At 42.6% G+C, this 18,567-nt stretch overlaps 1 protein-coding gene across 7 annotated transcripts in view; it reads right to left on the reverse strand.

The window, feature by feature from the left end:
* The window catches only part of ADIPOR2 (adiponectin receptor 2), a 42,669-nt gene extending 25,719 nt beyond the window's left edge, over positions 1 to 16,950 (reverse strand). For 2 of the 7 annotated variants that reach the window (XM_085049370.1, XM_085049364.1), the window contains exon 1: positions 15,776 to 15,912. The gene's annotated coding sequence lies outside the window, so the exon portion shown is untranslated. Of the gene's footprint in view, positions 1 to 6,993; positions 7,058 to 10,647; positions 10,777 to 15,775; positions 15,913 to 16,114; positions 16,272 to 16,808 lie in introns of those variants that run through there. The other 5 variants (XM_085049367.1, XM_085049366.1, XM_085049368.1 and 2 more) reach the window with 5 other exon arrangements.
* Between the last annotated feature and the right edge of the window lie 1,617 nt (positions 16,951 to 18,567).

Consider the following 18,567-nt stretch of genomic DNA (forward strand, 5'->3'; position numbering starts at 1 on the left):
CATAATGCTATTATTCTCTGTAGGACACTCCCTAGGATAAGCACTGCAGCCCTTCTAACCTCCCAGAATTCACCTGGCACAAGGACTGATTTACTGCCTAAGCTAAATGATGACACATGGCAGTAAAACAAAGAAAACACATTAACAGTAGTGTTTGTAGTTAAATTTAAAAGATCTGTCACTCCCTTTTTAGGATAAAACACAGTCCCGGACAGGCAGAGTACCTCCCACTATCCCTAAGCAAAGCAGTCTCTCCAGGACTCAACTCTTGTCAGTATGTTCTTTCCTATAAGCAGCACAAGAATGATCCTCAAAACGTATTTAATTCTGTTTGTGGCTGGTATTTGGAAGAATGAAAATTGCATCTCCCTCTAAACCCCTCCCAACAGCCTTACTGGCAGAAACTTTCGTGTTCAGGTAGGCAATGGCATCCACTGTATGCTCTTCCCTTGCTAATCCTCTTCCGAAGCATCCATTAAAGCAGCATAAACAATGTACACACAGTGGATGATTCTTCCTAAGATTAGCTCACTCCCCTTAACAGAACTTAAGTTGTCAGAAGAACAAAAGAGCATCATGAAAATTTCAGGCTACACATTTCTCAGAACATTCATTAATGCTTGATGTTTAATGAAGGGCTTGAGTGCCTGAAAAATCTTGTAAAATGCTGTTTTAATCCACTGACTTCTCCTTCCCTGTGCCCATGTGCCATGACAGCTACAACCATGCCAGTGGAATGGCAGGGCTGACTGAAAATAAACCAATGATGGGCTGAGTAACTTTTTTTTTCTTTTCTTTTTTTCTTTTTAATTTAACAGTCTTTCAACGACTGAGCTGTCTTTTTCAATTCGGGAGTTAAAGATCCGCAGTTAACATTCCAAATATTCTCTAAAGCTACAGTCAAAAACAAAGCAAACAAGGGTATGTATGAAGGGAGGAGAAGGAAATTCTCACAGAAGACCTTGTTTTCTCAATGTACCCTAAAGGAAAAGTACAAATCAGGCTGTAAAAATTCTTTGGAGGTCATCTTTAACAATGAGGAACAATGAGGAAGTAATCCAACACCTCTTTTCTTGATGTAATTTCCCTAGATAAAGAGGCATCTACAAAACAAAGATTAGACTCCCGCAGAGGGTCAGTGGCCAAAAAGCTGTCTTTGTAACTTGTAAACTGTCACTGGACGCTTCAGCCTAAGCTATTTCACAGCAGGCTGCAAAGGCAAACAATCAGGCACATTCTGATGCATTTGGATCCAAAGAAAGGGAACAAGCCAGCAGCCTGCCTGCATTATCGAAATGCTTCCATTTCAGAGGATCCCATTACATTGTTACAACATTTGTCCAATTTGTACTGCAAATTGGACCCCAGATTTTTCACTGGGCTAAGAGTTATGTCAGAGGTTGGGCCACCCAATGTCTGCTCCTTGCAGACTGCATGACTGCTGTAAATCAGTTTTACTCTTCAGCAAACCAAAACCAAGGAATTGTCACAAAAGCAGTACAAAACTAACAACAGAAGTTCAAGTTCTTTTCACATTGCATTCCACAAATATCCACAGCCCAGACCTGGAAAACTTGCCTTTGGTTCATTTTTCATTAAATGGCTCCATTTCTCCAAGTGAGAAACATCCAATCCTTTGCCCTTTTATGATTTTATTTCTATGGTATTCAACTCACACCAACTTGCTTCATGGCTGCCAACAACAAAAAGTTGCACTTCTTTTATGTTAGTAACACTTGGGATCACAGACTGTCTAAAAGTGAAAGACTGAAATTAAACATGACTTTCCTCTTAAGTGAAAATACAGAATACATACTTTTGCCTACTGCCTCAAGGACATCCAATTCACAAAACTGCTGGGTGAAGATGAAGAAACCAAACTATTTGGAGCAGGCACTAAAATCCAGAGCTATCACCATGAAACTGAGGTTACATTCATTTAACACAGAGAGAATCTTTGCATAGGAATGTAAAGGGCACCAAGATAGCAGCAATCCAGAGGTAAGTATTCCTCTACCCTTCCTCCTAGGAAGGCTGAGTTTCCATTTCTAAAAACTGAATCAAGATCTTCTACAGCTCAAGAAAATGCTCCAAGGCCTGGAACAATAGTACAAAAACAAACACTACAGCCTGGCTTGTAAAACCAAAGAGGAATATGGGTTTCAGGCTGCAAACTTCCAGCAGCAATCATTAGGAGAGCTGCCTTCAGTGCCTCTCACTGGCCTGCTTGGACAAGTCTTTATTTAGATGCCATCAGTGCAGATTTAAGGCCTGGCTGATGCCCAGAGGGACAGCTCCACTTCGCCCTGTTTGGGCAACAAACAGCTCCACTTCTCCCAGCTGCCCACCCCAGAGGCACTGCGATGTTTGTCACAAGCCCTTGCAGGTGACAGTGTGCAAAAACATTAACCAGGGGAGGGGAATGAGATCATCATTTGCCACGAAAGACACAAACGCTGTCAAACACGTGAACTGAGCTGGCTCACCACTCTGTTGGGGACAATGTGACACAGGGCAGCACCCACCCCCTAGGACTGAACCCTGTGCACGTTACAGGCAATATTTTCCTAACCTATGAAAAACGGGCAGTTATCTGTTGGCCCCAACCTTCAATTGTTATCAATGTACACACCATGGCCTGTATTATGACCTGTTGACTAGCAGCAGCACAGCAAACCAGACACCTTACCAAGATCACTGATTTTCATAGAGCCCCCAGGATCTCAGAGGCCAGGCTGCAAAAATTCCCACTTTTGGAAGCACCTGCTCTCTGGTTTTACTGATAATCTTGATAAGCTTTACTCATGACATTGTGAGTTTGCTCATCAGTGGTTATTTTGTGGCTGACAGGTTTGGTCTACAAAATGTTTGCATTCCCATCTTAGTAAAAAAATAAGAACAAAGCAAACCTACTGCTTCACTTGCCCTCAGCAATGGTGTTTCTTCAGCTGAAAGCAGCACATACCCTTCTCTTCAAAAGCCATAATGTTGTTTTGCCACAAGTCAGACAACTAAAAAATTGCTATTTTTCTGTAGTAAAAATTGACAAGAATATTGTAGAAATAACATCCACATCCACAGAACTGTATCAGTCTAGGATCAAAAAAGTGGTGCATCATCTCTCAGATTCTTTCTTAACCACCCAAATTAAAAGAAAATAAGCAGATCCACCATAACTAGACTGCAGCTAATTTATACCAATTAGAAGCAGATTTAGTCAAATGGCTAAAGTTCTACATAAGACCAGGTAAAGCTACATATTAATTACTTAACTTCCTTAGTGCAACAGCCAGAGAATAATTCTGGTTTTCAGAGACAAATATTGTCTTAAGAAAAGCTGACATGAATGAACCTTTAGCCTCCTCTACATTTAGTGACACTACTTCAGATACAAATTTCTTTGCTGGTAACACAGTTCAAAGTCATCTCAAATTCTGAAACAAGACCAAGGACACCGATATCGCAACACCTCACTGATGCAATTTAAAAGTAGAAATGTCAATATTTTACTTTCTACTGTCCTATGATAAAGAAGTGATTTCAAAACACCCACAGTCTATTTATAAGAATACTGCTAAAATGAAGTAGAGATGTAGCTTGAACTCAAAACACATCTACAGGTCCTGGACCAAGACACTCACACAAAAAGTGAGCCTGCTGTGGTTTGTTTGACCAAAATACTTTTTGCTACTACCACAAAAACACTTTTTGCTAGAACCAACCTCCCCACAGAGGTTTTTGCTGCAGTCTGTGGTTTAACCAGTACAGCTATACCAGCATAAATTCTAAGTTTGAAACAGTTAATGATCATAAATGTGCTTCATGTTAATTTACAAGTAATCAGGAAGCATTTGTTAAGATTTCCTCTACACCAACAACAAATTCTTGGCTTTCCTTGCATGCATGTTACTTTTATAAACAGACACATGCACAAGGGGTACTTCCTCTTTCCCATAAACAGGAACATAACAACAAGGATGGAGTCTGGCATTCCTTCTCCTATTTTGCAACTCTGGAGAGCATTGTTGCCTTTTAAGTGTTAGAGGAAAATTACAATAGAATAACAAGCTTTAAAACAGCCCCATGAAAAGCAACCAAATAGGCCACCTGAACATTCTCTGCTCAGAGAGGGAACTCTCTGTGCTGGGGTGACCTGTCAGTGTTGTTTTGTACCTAAGGGCTTTTCATACACATACACAATCCTACAACAGTGCCTGAATACAAAACAGTGAGCTGGGCACTCACTGTGCTGTTTGCAGAAAAAATATCTCTAGATATCATAGAAGACACTCCATTTCTTTAAGAAACCCTAAGGCCAGGAAGGAAACATGGCTGAGTCGATAAGCCTTCACCATCTTATGAGTAGGAAGGGTAGGAATTTCAGCTGATTTCCTGGACAAGGGCCCAGACAGGAGGAACACGAGCAGAAAGCAAGAACTGGGTCAGCAAACTACTGAATAGTTATTTGTCCTAGTTTTCAAATACTCACTGAAGGTACTCTTGCCCTAGCCCAACTGCATCTTTAAGGGGTGTTAATACACATAGAACTACTCAGATGAACTATTTCTGGAAAGAAGAAAAAATACCTTATGCTTAAATACCTAAATAACACCTACTATGAAAAGAGTTAGCAAATAAAGGGTGTCATTCTAGGGTAAATTTGTTCTCTCTCTGTCAGAAAAATAAGCTTCCTAATGTAATTTTAGTGCAAAGACAATCTACTGTGCCCATGGTTGTGACTGGAGATGCAACACAGCTCTTCAGATTCACCTGATGTGTACAAACAGAAGACATAAGCCAAGCTTCTCAGCAGAGACTGAGTGTACATATAGAAGAGAAACACTAATTTGTATGCCAAAGATGTACTGAGCTGGGTTCTCCAGCTGAGAACTCCATACAGGGGGTCAGATCTGAACAGAGCAAAAACACTGCCTTATCCACTTGTATCCCCAGGTACACTATTATAGAAAGCATGAAAGGTTCTTCCAGTATTGACAGCACAGTAGTGGCAGACATGATTTTGGGAAAAAAGTAGACACTGACAGGTTGTAAGTCCTAAGGAAAGTCAATAACCAGTGCTGTCAATTTAATACATTAGAAAAAGGAGAAGCAAAACGTTGGAGGAGAATCGACCGTCCCAGATAACCAGGCAAGTCCTGACCTATGGAGATAAGCAAGCAGCTGCAGCTAAGTAAACAAGCAAGATGTGAAATAAGCCTTGAATCTATGAAATACAAAATCTGATATCTATTTTTAACATGTGCTAGTTAATCTGTAATAGGTCATAAGTTTTACATTACTTCTTACACATTTACTAAATTACTTGAGAGAAGGTTTCCTTTGCAATAGGAAAAAAAACTTTAAATAAACCCAGAGGTGACCACTCAAAATTGCAGTTAAGATTTCAACACAGAACAAGGTTTCCTAATCTTCATGTCTACAACAACAGCACCACCCTAAACAAGGACAAGAGAAAGTGAAGATACCAACCACTGCCCATCCACCAAGATAAGGTCACACACAGTTAGCAGACCTCAAACCCAAAAAAGTAATTTTTGACACAGCAATAGGTAAATCTTAGAACTTCTTTCTACAGGATGAGGACTCACAGGGAAAATGGACAAACATACAGGGTAAATCCAGCAAAGGGTATTAAGCACATGAAGCCACCTTTAGCTCTAGAAACCTCTGAATATTAATGCATGCCTGTCTTATGTTGCTTGAACATTCATGCTTAGAAGCTCTTTCCTTCCTTCATTTATGTACATCCTCACTAAAAACCTTAAGAGTTCTCTCTGAGGAAGGACAGCAAAGGGCCTAATAAATAGATACAAAATAAAACAAAACAAGAAGGAAGTCAAATTATTACAAGACAAGAAATCAAGAACACCACAGAAGAAAGGAAAAAGGCTGAATTTCCTAGGGACACCAGGCAAAGCACCCTAAGAATACCAGTAACTCCCCAAAGGTACCCAAAAAGCCAGCAGGCACTACCCTGAGAGGCTCTGGCCAAAGACTTACATAAGAGGACAAGGGGACAGAAAAACCCTAGGGCTGCCAAGTTTCTTCCCTCTCCCCTGAATGGTCAGCTTGGCTGGGACTGGTAGGTGGTCCTGCAGCTTGGCCAGGCTTCAGACTCAGAGGGTATAAATAGAAAGGTCAGGGGCAGAGCAGGGTCAAAGGCTCAGGAATAGGAGCTGCAACCTGGCACACGTGGCACAGGCATGTCAGGATTGCACCCTGCAGCAAGGGACACCTCGAGTGAACTGTGCCACCAACACATCCAGGGCACATCTCTCCCACTGCTCACCACCTCAGCACCACTGACACAGCCTGCTGAGCACAGCCAGCCCAAAGCTTCTTGGTCTCTCTGCTCCAGGGAGGTCTTGTCACTGTGCATGGGTGACACACAGGGGCAGGAAAACTGAGCAAGTGATGCACAGGAAGATAAAGCTGTTCCTGCAGCAGGGCTTGGAGGCACACAGGGTGGATATCACACAGCCTGCTGGGATGACACACAAGAGGCTGCTCACAGAGTCTCAGAAGGCAGAAGCCTAAGCAGCAACTCCACAATGAAGGCAGAATCCTGAGCCAGGGGGATTTCTAGTTTTACTAGTTTATGTTATAGATATCCTGGAATTTCAAGATTTGATGGAATTAACTTGGTTTTTTCTCAGAGACTTAAAGAAATCAAAATTCTCAGTGTGCCCCAACTTTTATACTTACATACAGATTAGATAAAAAACTGTTGACCACTATGATTTTTAGCTTCTTTCAGGGATAGTGATTAAACTGCCACATAGCAACTTGATGCCACTGATTTCAATGTAACAAATAGATCTTGTACCTTCCACATGGAGTAACACACAGCAGTTATCTTAACCACTAAAATAATTTTCTCCACCACACCAAGTATTCCTAACTCTAGTTTGTTCCTGCTCTCTGACAAACAGCTGTGCTACCTATGAGGAAGCACAGATTAATTTCTCTCACCTCAAATTTCTCACTGGTTCTTGCTGTTTGTATTCAAGCTTGGGAAGGTTACAGTCCAAGATTCCTACAAGAAAGATGTGTAATCAACATGAAGGCTGTTTCTCCAAGAAAACTAAAAACTACATAATAAATTTACACAGAGAGGGAAAAAAATCCAAAGTACATGTCCTACATAGCAGCTTGTAAACATTTAACATCACATTGGATGACAAAATGCATGCATTCCATCTAAATTAACATCCTTCCATTTTTGTAGGCTCATTCATCCTGTAAACTTTGACTTAAACTCCACATAGTTACAGCTAAATTGCACAAAGATGCATCAGCACAAAACTGAGGAAAGCAGGAAATTTTCAACCATCTCCACTATATCATTCTCTACAAAATGTTCAACTTAACTCCAGATACCATATCTTATCCAAACTCTCTGCCAAACAAATCTCTGCCCCAGTACTTGTTAAAGCTGATTTATTACTGTCAAATACATTAATCTGCATGTTAATCTGCCTCAGGTCACTTGAAGTTAGTGAAAAGGGACCTTTGTCAAACCATATAAAATGTTGCTTTTGGTCCACATGGGAGTTTGAAATCAGAGCTCGGGAGAGATCCTCTATGACATAAATATTACAGCATGAAAACAGCAAGGAACGCAGAAGACTTTTCCTGTAATCCATTTCCATTTTCTCTGCTTCACTTCATGGCATGTTGTTAATGCCTAAAAATTTCCCCAAATGAAGGCAGAGTTTATCTTAGGATCCTGTGTCGCTGGAGTTGTAAAGCACCAGCATGACAGCTTCAATCTGACATTCATTGCACTCCAGTGGAGGAGGGAAGGCTTGTAATTTATACAACCTACTTCATCCATACTGCAAGTAGTACACAAGACAGAAAACCTGGCTCCAACATTACACACACTACATTATGTACAGTCAGTGCTGGTAATATTTCTATACAAAGTCTTACATCCAACAGTTTAAAACCTCCCCAGTTGTATGGCTTCCTTATTCAACATTTCCAGCATAAAGCAGAACTGGTTTTCACTAGCAGACCACTTGCTTCCTAATATAATCAATTCTCTAGACAACTTACCAGACGATCCAAGATTTTCACTACAAACAAATCAAAAGTTCAAAGATGAACAAAGACTGGTGGGCAATCCCTGAAGAGAAGCAGTTGTAACATATACATCCTGCATGTTTGCTTAGCAACTGGATCACCACAACCAGCACAATATGCTGGTACTGATCTATTACCTGCCACGTCCCCTGAAGAAGCAGTCTCGGATGCAAGAGGCAGTAATGAGTATATTCCCCACCTTTCCTTTTTATGTTTGCCTAGTAATTAATTTTAAGTGCCAGTAATTCTCAATTGCTCCATCATTAGCATGACTACATGCCATTCTACGATAGGAATTATGCAACTATGCTTTGGTCAACCCCAAATACCGCCACGGTCACCTGTGACTCTGAATGTTGTCACCAAAAATGCTTATGAACTGCTCATTTATTACAAAGACATTACTTCCATTACTGTCCAATTCATGAGTCCCTTTGGCTTGAAATGAGAAAGTGTTACCTCAAAACAGGATCTTCAAGAAGGAAGCACTGAGTTTTAAGGAAGTTTTAATGTCTACATGAGATAGTCTTTCAAAATGTAATGCCATTTCAGGCACTGGTACAAGAACTACTGGACACACCATACTTACTGCTAAAAGAACAGGAATGTGGAATTGTACCTTTTCAAGGATGGCCTGAGCCTACAGAAAACACTCATGTGAATCTTGCAGGCAGATAAGCCCTCAGGCACTTGTATAATAATGAACTATTGAAGCAGAGCCAAGACATGAGTTTTCAGAGGAAAACAGTCATGGGTTCTGTGATCATGCTTTGTTTCTCACAATGACTTTACTGTGATGTGTAACAAGGGGCTGTTTGATCCAGTTAACTGATACAGAAAAAGTCAGCTGGAAAGGGCTTACACGAAGGAATGAAAAACCAATGTGCCTCTGAGAGCATCTTGTACCACCTTTCCTACAGCGTTTTCAGATTCTGCTGCTCTCCAGCCAACGCGTGCCCTGGTTAAGTACAGTCCTGCAGAGCTGTCCTGCTACATCAACCCTGACCTTATCTGAGTGTTTGAGATTTTGGAATCACCTCCGACAGTCTTGTACAGCATCTCCCTCTCCCCACACTGACCCGTATGCTGGAGTCCTTCCAGATCAGTTGACACAACTGGCATTTTCAACAGCATCACGCGCTGCTTGCGTGTTTGGGACAGAAACGTTCATGCCAGGCCTCTGAAACCTGGTCAGCTTCTCTTGTTGGCTATCAAGGATGAGCTCAACTTGGAATTGAGTTTGCCTTCAAGGCAGAATACATCCTACCCTTAAACTCTAGGGCACAAGTTCAACGCTGAATTAGAAGAGTTTTACAGACAAAGTAACTAAAACCAATAGACACCTCCTCAGTTATTTTAGCAACAAGTCACTTCCTACTAAATCAAACATATCTTCTGTAATCCAGAAAATTTTAACGTCTCATTACTGATCTTTTTTCTCTCTACATTCCTGGTTGATTTAAGAACACCAGAACAAACACCTATGAAAAATCCTAATAGAGAGAAAGGAGGCTTTAGCAAATTATACTCTCCTTCTGGGGCATGATCTAAAAAGAGAACAAATAATTGGTATATACTTATCTTTAAATAATATAGTATTTATATTTAAATTTAGTATTCCTCTTCTATACCAAAAATGTATTTGAAAATTGCCCCTTGAGAAATACCTTACAAATCAAGTCTAAGCTACCTAGCAACTTCCTTCCCTGCATTAGAGAAGCTCGTAAAAAGGAAAGGATTTTTATAAGACATCTATTATTGAACTATTTCTGTAATGCTGCAGATTTCATATGGTTGCCAATTATTAAAATGTCACAGTGCAGGAAGTCAAAGAGCAGTTGCACTTAACCACAGACATTAAGATAACCATGACACAAGCCTTTTTCAGCATCCCCCTTCTAGCTTGGACTACGTAAAGGTCAGAAAACCACTAAGTAAAGCCTTTGTTGACTTTGTTATGCTTTTCTCAACTCTCAGAACACTCACCTCAGAAAATAATCCATTTCATTCCCCACTGAAGGTACAGCGGGCAGAAAGCCAATAGCTGGCACTTTGTCACATAGCTACTTTAATAAAAAATATGAATAGGCTCTTACTTTTTATTTCTACAGTCATGTTCCATTAAAACAAAAAACTATTTGCCTAAAAGATTAATATTGAGAACAGCAGAACACTGCTGTTACCAGCCTTACAATGCCATATGCCATTCCAGGGAATACAGAGACACCCAAATAATTCTTAAACTAACACAATTTGCAAAGCACATTGTTTTCCATGAGCAAATTCACTGTATCATCTCATAATGTCTGAAAGTACCAGATTCCACCACCACTAACCTATCTCCACAGCTTTAGTATTTGTCTAAGTAACACATGCCCACAAATTCCACCAGCCATGGAGACCAACACATAAATTAAAGCATTAGGAAGGAAAACAGAAAAAGTAAATCCTGGTTTACACCAGGGAATGGCACCCACTAAATCTCAGGAGCAGCCCACCAGGAAATGCAACGCAGTGCTCTTGATGACAAAAGCATACCTAAGCTGTCAGCTGAGAGATGCTGAAATGCATGTGGCTCTTCATCCCAAGTCCTGCTAGCCATCCACTGCCTTGTTTCAAATGCTAAAATCCTTTCCCTGCAGCTAAAAACCTGCCAGGACTTTCAGGACTGAGGAAATAGTCCCACCTATGCTTATCTTTGCACTGCATGGCTTTTTCGAACAGCTCCCATTGCTGTCCAGGAGACAGGGATAAGTTCCTGGTACAAGCAGGAGTTAAAGATTAACTCAAGGAATTTTACCACCAGCTAAAGGAATTTTACCATTCAGATTTAATCTAAGTAGCCACAGTTGGTATTTGCTCTCAAAAGGCAGCTTTTACTGCCTCTATACAACTACTCCACTTCTACCACAAGGTCTGCATTTTACAAAATACAGAAACAATATACAGACATACTTGATCTTGAGGTTCTTATCACAGTTACACCTCCCAAAATCTAGTATCACCCACCAAGTAGTTTGCACAAGAAATCAAAGGAGCACAAATAAGTGCCTTTAAGGATGTCTGCAGAATTACATGAAGAAAGTATTTCATACAGCAGGAAGGCCCATGGCTCATTCCCTCCAGGAACAGCCTGTTATTCAAATATCCATAAACATCCAATTTACTAAGACACACTTACGACAACATTTTGAGAAAAATCAAACTTGACAAGTAAAAAACATTCATCAGTAAGGAGCTAAAACAGGAACCTTGCCAGAATGCTGTCATTAAAACAGAAAAGCCCACTAAAGGCTACTATCAGCCAAACGACCCTTACCTAGAAGTTGTAGAAATACTTAACACATCCAGTGATCTCCTAAAAAATGCCACAGCACATCAGTTGTCATCCTCTAGACCTAAACAGAGCAGCACAATTGACCTTGGCTTCAAACAAGGAATGGCAGCCTCTGCAATCCTCTAAGCAGATGGAACCAAACATGCTGGGGAAAAGAGCATTTAATTTGGTTACGAAGAGAAGGAGAAAAACTGGATAAGCAGATATGAAAAATGGCTTTGGTGTATTTGTGATAAGGCAGCCTAATGAGGCCTTATCTTTGAATACATGCAGATGATCATAGATAGCCTCAGAAAAACAATTCACTTTGGCAGACAGCTAGACTCTTACAGGACCTGTTCAAATGTAGGCAACATTGTAACATTACAACATCTGCATCTGGTGTAAATTGGGTTTTCACCATTACCTGAGAAACACGAACGTTTTGCATTTTGAGATAAAATACTAGCAGAAAGAAAAGAATAAAACAGGGAAGAAAAAAAAAAAAAGGAAGTAGCCTTTCCTGTAGCAGGTCTCAACAGAAGTTTGCAATGTACTTAGATGTGCTGGCAGAACACTGAAATACCCACTTTGAGTATTCAGATATTACTTTCAGCCCATTCTGCAAGTAAATTGTCTACGCTCTTGCCTACTGCTGTCTAAAGGTACCTCAGAGCCAATGATTATAGCTCTGCCTGTTCCAACAGTTTCCTCCTGTAAATAGTGCCTGGCTATTTTCTGTTCTCACAAGGGCTTAATTAGTCCTGTTCACAGAGTGCTACAGCAGCTGGCACATCCCAGCGGACTCCATTGCATTTCCACAGCTATTGAAATCCATCTCAACCGTGCACCAGATTTTTCTACACTGACAATTATGTGTCCTGTGAAATTTCTATCTACCTATACATTTGAAGACATCTTTCTGCAATCAATTTAACCACAGGACAGCCCTGAGAAGTCCCAAAATCACTGACACACATGCAGTTCACAGAAGTCCAAAGAATCCTGCCTGGTCATAAAGACACCCTCTCCTCCACTACCAGAGCAGCAGAGATCTGCAGCTCCAGAACACACTAGTAATCATGTTAGATCAGAAGGCAAAATGCTATTAGACATACAATATTTGCTTTTCATATTTCTAAGCACCTTAAGTTTGCTATTTCTCAAATCAAGCAGCAACAGCATGGGCCGTGTGGCATCTCCCTTCCTGAGAGAGGCTGCCTGCCCTATCACCACAGCAGTTGCCACAGCCCAACATGGAGAACAGAAAGTGTGTCACCCTGTCCTGGAAGGAAACATGGAGGTTCATCTTCAAACTGGACTAAGGTAAAGATTATATTTTTATGTCAAACCACTGAGACAAACTTTCCAGAAAATGTATGTAATCACTGCACAAGTTCAGTTTTCCAGTTACATGATGGTGAAAGCCTGAATCTCTCACTCCACAACACAGAAGGCAGGAAGGAGGTTGTTCTCTTCAAAGCCCTGTAACAGGAACAATGTGAAAACAACTCACCTCCTGCTTCTTATTAGTTTACACACTGATCTGCAGCATCCGACTTCAAAAGTTAAATGTTCCAGTAGTGAGAGTGTATTTAAATAAACAAAAGAAAGTTAAACATGTTTTCAGAAATCAGTTTCTTGAGGAATCAGAACTGGTTTATTTGTCTCCACAGTCTTAATTTTTGAAAACCAATTTCTTTGTTAAACTTGTCTTGACAAACATAATGCTTTAAAAAGCAGAGGCAGTCACCATGTTAAGCACAACCAGCTGAAATAAAATGTCTTGTAAAAGGACAAGGCATTTAAAACAAGTTCTATCAGAAAACACAGTTTAAAGTAAGTCCTCCCCTTAAACACTGTCCCAAATACTTTGTCATAATCACCACCATTATCTTGTGTAACGTCTTTTCAAATCTACCAACACCGTCTGTCAGAAAATTCACTGAATGACTCAGACAGACACTTTCAAATCATAAATACTCAAAACTGCTATTTCCATTCCAGAACTACTTCTGTTCAAGGATTTGAATTGCTGATGGCATAATAATCCAACGACCTCCTAAAGTTTCCTTATCAAGATTTTCCTCATGCACAAACAGCATCTCCACTGACGAAAGCAAGCCTTGTTGCTTTGCACAGTGTCTTGGACAATATGGTTATGCAATCCAAAACCCGTAAAACTCACAAAATTTTTAGTGCCTGATCTTGAGTATCTTTTGTACATGAATGCTTGACACAGCTCCTTGAACATGCAACTGAAGACATGAGATAACAGCAGAGATCCAAGCATTAAAATCACTGGCATTACATGCCCTGCCAATTCCCATTAATTTTCCTCCATCGCAGATCCACAGGAACGCTTGCCTAGAGCAAGCGCAGGCTTTCCAAAGCCCAGCCTCTTAATCCTGTATCCAGGAGTGAGGCTTCAAGTCTGAATCTCACCCACATTGCCAAAACCACTGGTCACTAGCCACTTGGACTAACTTGCAACAAGCCATCAGTCCAACAGCACTGATACCCCTCCATCGGTGCAAAGACTGTGTAAGGGGGTGATGGAAAGCCCTGTGTGAATGGCTCTCTTGTCTCTTTAAGACAATTTAAGCTCCTGTACCCACCATATTTTAAATCTATATTTGAGAATATACATATAATATATAAGAATCTGTTGAAGAAATTTTTTCCATGAAAAGTTTTGCTCTAAGAAGTACGCCAAAAACACACTCTTGTCCTTCACACCACATTATGTTTTCAAATCTGGTTTACACTCAGAAAACATCATTTTGAAAACCTGGGCTAAGTTGGGATGCAGCTTTTAGCTCCTCCGTCACTTACTCTGATTCAGTTTTCCACATTAGCAACTATCTTCCATAGCTTTCACAGAAAAACTGCCAACAACCTTATTCACAACCACATTTAGTTGTCAGTTCAGACAAGGGAATCATTTCTGTGTTTTATCAACTAATCTCACACTTCCAATACAACAGTGACCTTCTTCAAAGTTGCCTACTAACACACACAGTCTTCATATAGGTTTAAGTGTCACAGAACAGATGAAGTTTACACATTATTAACAAGTTATCCCTATAATGCAAGAACCACAGCATGAAATCTTAACTGCAACTGACTTGCAGCCCTACAGGAAAAGAAAAAAAACAATCTCAAAACACAAGCTTCCTTTCTCCCATAAGCAATACTAGGTCACAGCCAAACATAACAAGGAAAACTGGCCATGTTCTATCATTGTGCTGCACCCATAATTTCATGACACAACACCTACTTCTGTCATATACAAACATATTTTCCTGTTACAGCGGCTACCACCAATCCGAAGAAGTCTCACTAAGGCTCTGCAGCAAACAAGCACCTCCACACTGAAACACTACAAAAAGGCCTCTGAAAGCTGAGGATTTTCACAATACTGAGAGTGCTGTGCAGCACACAGCTACTCACTGACTTCCAGAACAGACCTGTGAAGACCAGAGCCAGGATGGAACCAGAAATTCAATACTCCCCAACACTGACTACAGCAAGGGAGTGAAAACAAGAGCTTAAATTACACTCTAAGACATCAACTCTTGAAAGCAGATTATGCCAAGAAGGGTTTGCCCAGAGGACCTGGCCAGTGTCATAAAACTCAATCCATTTTAAAAAATACACAACATGGTTGTGATACACATGACAGTTCAACTGCCTGAAGGACTTCAGTGCTGCACAAAGAACACAGAGTTTCTTTAAATAAGAGGTAACATCTAAAAGCTTTTCTGCTATGTGACAAGTGCATGACAGTTTACATACACAAAGCCTGTATGACCAAAAAAAGTTACAATTTAATATTAATGGTTTTCTCGAAACAAATGCCCACACATCTACTGAAGCCACAACCGACTTGTAAGGCTAAGACAAACACCAAAAGAAACCAACACTGCTAGAAAACTCCAGTACAGAACAACAGCTGTCATCTCTTCTTTGTCTTCCAGGCGATTACCATATGTTTAAATGTCTTTGTTGTTCATCCCCAGCAAACAAGAGAGGAATACCTGATTCTCTCAGGGAAAATAGAAAAAAATAACTTTTTAAAAAGTTTCTCCAAACGCCACTTGAGAATATCAAAATTGTGGTTACCCTAATATCAAATATTTATATTACATTATCTACTGTTGGTAACTCCAGTGTTTACAGACACACGCACTTAAAAACAGTCTACTTGCAAAAAAAGGCTCCCACATTGTGCAAGCGCAGGAATTATTATTTTTATTGCCTCTCTAAGAAGATTTCAGGCGCAGCAGCAGATTTCCCTGCCCTGACAAGCAACAAGTGCCCGGAAGGCTATAAACAAGACCCACTTACGGTGCTCTTGACCCACTTAGAGAGCTCGGCTGGCCTAAAGCCTCCTCGGCAGCCGGCAGTCCCGAGCGCTCCGCCGTGCCCCGGAGCGAACCCGCCCGCCGCTCCGCTCCGCCAGGCGCTGCAGGGCCTCAGCCCGGCCCGCCCGGGGCAGCTCCCGCCGCCCCGCCTGCCTGCCCTCACGGCCGCCAGCTCCGGGGCCAAGGCCGCGCCCCCCGCCCGGGGTGCCTCCCGCTCCCTGCCAGCGGCCCAGGCTCCGGCGAGCCCCAGGGCCCGCGGCGGCGGCCGGGCCTCGCATACCCCGCGGAGCGGAGCGGGCCCGCGGCCCCCCGCCTCGCTCACCTGGCAACGGCCGGCGGAGGTGCTGCCGCCGCCCCCGTCCCGCGGCCGCCGCTGCCGCCGCCGCCCGCCCGGCCCGGCCGCCGCCTCCTCCGGCCCTACGGCGTCACCATCGCACGAGGCCGCCGCTGCCAATGCGGGTCGTGCGGCCGCGGCTGCGCGCCCGGCGCCGGAAGGACGCGGAGCAGGCCCGGCCCGGCTGGCGCTCTGAGGGAGGAGGGAGGCGGCGCCGGGCCGCGCAGCCGCAGCGGGAGGGAGCGGGGCCCCAGCCGGGGTTAGTGCCCTTTCTCTGGGGAATGGACCTTTGAGGTCATCGGATCCAAGCTGTGGCCAGACACCGCCGTGTCACTGCCACGTCCACTCCTTCCCTCAACACCCTCAGGGACGGTGACTCCACCAGCTCCCTAGGCAGCCCGTTCCGATGGCTAATGACCCTTCTGAGAGGAAGTTCTTCCTAATGTCCAACCTAAGCCTTCAGCTGGCGCAGTTTCAGACTGTGTGCTCTCGTCCTGTGGCAGTTGCCTGGGAGAAGAGCCCAAACCCCCCTTGGCTCCAGCTTCCTTCCAGGGAGTTGTACAGAGTTGTACAGAGCCATAAAGGCTCCCCTGAGCCTCCTGTACTTCGCCCTTAGCACTGCAGCTCCCTCAGCTACTCCTAATAACACAGGTGCTCCAGGCCCTTCCCCAGTTGCACTGACCTTCTCGGGACTCACTCCAGCACCAAGAAATTCCTCCTGCAGGGCCCAGAGCTGGGCACAGCACTCACGGTGTGGCTCACAGAATACAGGGGACAATCACTGCCCTGCTCCTGCTGGCCACACACGTCCTGCTACGAGCCAGGACACCCCTGCCCTTCTCGCACACCTGGGCACAATCTGATCGTGATCAGCTGCCGATCAACACTCCCAGGTCCTTTTCCAACAGCCTTTCTAACCACTCTGTCCTCAGCCTGTAGCGCTACATGGCATTGTTGTGGCCAAAGAGCGGTGCGAGTTGGCAAAGAATGGAGTTTCTAGGCGGGGTTCCCCTTTTGCACCGCTTCCTGTGTGCCCTGAGCAGGCGGCAGTGTCACCCTCTCACAGAAATCAGGAAAACCCACGCCACACAGCACTTCCATGGCAGAGAGGCAACCTGTGGAACAGCTCACAGCCATCCAGGCACGGCAAAACTCACTGGGGGAAGGTGCCCAACAGAACACATACCAGAAAGGACAAGAAGAATCACGATCAGCTGTTTTAAATCCCCAAATAACAACAGTAAAAATCCCAGTATGATACAATGATCACAGCATGCTCAGGCCTCGTGTGGAGGCATGGAAGGGGAACACCAAAGAGAACAAGAACCTGCCCTGTTAAGGAGTGGGAAATGTTGGCAGAGCAGCAGGAAAACGTGGAGATTTCACCTCCCAAAATAGTGTCCTTGGGGAAAAGGGTGGAAACCCTACACCTGCATGTTTTACAGTGAGACTAGTTAAAACACGAAGGGAACACTGCCCTGTTAGAGGACAATCTTAGCACTTGCCAGGGAGAATAACTGGATGATTTGGAGAGCCTGTGTGTCTGTAATTTGTGTGGCTCAACATACCATTAGTGCTTTGCTGAGCCACACTCCAATCAATACACTTGTCCCCACACCCAGAAGTTTTAGTTCAAATTTGTGTCTGCGAAAGAGATAGTTAATGGAAGCAAAATCATCCCTATAAATTAATATTTGAGTTGTTTTGATCCCTTATACCCACAAACAATAAATACATCCTGCTCATTCCTTAAAACTCTGTTTATAAAACTATGATTCTCTATTGTCTCCTTTAAAATGTGTCCCATCTCACACATTAATTAAAGTTTTGGTTCTTGTCAAGGGAGCAAGGTAGTTACTGAACATTACAGTTGCACTCTCACATGTATTTACGGTTTCTCTCATCAATCAAAATGTATTTTGACAGCCGTTGGGCAGCAGCACGGGGAGTAGCAGCTGCAGTGGCTGCTCCAGCTCCACCCCGTGCCTGTAGGATGAAGTATTTCCTGCTCTGTCTTTCAGGATTTTTTTCTGTAAAATGGCGCTAATGATTTTAAAATATTTTGAGCTTCATTGACGAAAAATCTATGTAAAAACTGCATGTCATTTTCATCTGTCATTTCCTGTCACCATAACTTAATGTGTACTCAGCTAATTGAGAGGGAAAATGAGATAGGAATACTGATTCAATAAATATTAAAGAAAAGGAATTTGGGTAGTTTATTCTAGTTCAAGAGCCTGGAAATCAAAAAGCAACGCTGTGCTCTGCAATACAGCAAAACACATTTTCAAAACCAGAGTTATGTACTGCCTGGGCATTTACAGATAATTCCTAGAAAATATAGCAGTACTTAAGTGTTCATTGCCTCAATTCCTTCAGAACGAGTTTGTCCTATATACACAGCCCTGTGATTTGTGGAAGCTGGCAGGTCATTACAGGTT

The sequence above is a fragment of the Lichenostomus cassidix genome, chromosome 1Ab (genome assembly GCF_008360975.1).
Source record: "Lichenostomus cassidix isolate B80296 chromosome 1Ab, HeHo_3.0, whole genome shotgun sequence".
NCBI classification, from domain to species: domain Eukaryota; kingdom Metazoa; phylum Chordata; class Aves; order Passeriformes; family Meliphagidae; genus Lichenostomus; species Lichenostomus cassidix.